This window comes from Arachis ipaensis, chromosome B05 (genome assembly GCF_000816755.2).
Source record: "Arachis ipaensis cultivar K30076 chromosome B05, Araip1.1, whole genome shotgun sequence".
Classification (NCBI taxonomy): domain Eukaryota; kingdom Viridiplantae; phylum Streptophyta; class Magnoliopsida; order Fabales; family Fabaceae; genus Arachis; species Arachis ipaensis.
The window spans coordinates 18,233,220-18,234,472 of NC_029789.2; positions in this window are offsets into that span (position 1 = coordinate 18,233,220).

Below are 1,253 nucleotides of genomic sequence, written 5' to 3' on the forward strand. Positions count from 1 at the left end.
TCAACACTCGCGAGTTTGAAGCTCGTCACAGCCATCCCTTCCCAGATCCTACTCGGAATACCACAGACAAGGTTTAGACTTTCTGGATCTCAAGAATGGCCGCCAATAATTCTAGCCTATACCACAAAGACTCTGATCGTAAATCAGGAGGCTAAGAGATATGCATTCAAGCTTGCTTTCATGTAGAACGAACGTGTTTGTCAGGCACGCGTTCATAAGTGAGAATGGTGATGAGCGTCACATAATCATCACATTCATCATGTTCTTGTGTGTGAATGAATATCTTAGAGAAGAAATAGGCTTGAGTTGAATAGAAAAACAATAGTACTTTGCATTAATTCATGAGGAACAGCAGAGCTCCACACCTTAATCTATGGTGTGTAGAAACTCTACCGTTGAAAACACATAAGAACAAGGTCTAGGCATGGCCGAATGGCCAGCCTCCCCAAATGGCATATGAATTCGAAAATAGGGAAAAAGACCCCTAGTACAATAGTAAAAAGTTTTATTTATACTAAACTAGTTACTAGGGTTACAGAATTAAGTAAATGATGTAGAAATCCACTTCCGGGCCCACTTGGTGTGTGCTTGTGCTGAGCATTGAGATTTCATGTGTAGAGACTCTTTTTGGAGTTAAACGCCAGATTGTAGCCTGTTTCTGGCGTTTAACTTTGATTTGCAACCTGTTTCTGGCGTTTAACTACAGAATAGGGCAGGAAGTTGGCGTTTGAACGCCAGTTTGTGTCATCAAAACTCGGGCAAAGTATGCACTATTATATATTGCTAGAAAGCCCTGGATGTCTACTTTCCAACGCAATTAAGAGCGCACCAATTGGGTTCTTGTAGCTCCAGAAAATCCACTTTGAGTGCAGGGAGGTCAGAATCCAACAGCATCTGCAGTCCTTCTTCAACTTCTGAATCAGATTTTTGCTCAAGTCCCTTAATTTCAGCCAGAAAATACCTGAAATCACAGAAAAACACACAAACTCATAGTAAGTCCAGAAATCTGATTTTTATTTAAAAACTAATAAAAATATATTAAAAACTAACTAAATCATACTAAAAACTATGTAAAAACAATGCCAAAAAGCATATAAATTATCCGCTCATCATAATACCAAACCTAAATTGTTGCTTGTCCCCAAGCAACTGAAAATCAAATAGGATAAAATGAAGAGAATATACTATAAATTCCAAAATATCAATGAAACTTAGCTCCAATTAGATGAGCGGGACTAGTAGCTTTTTGCCTC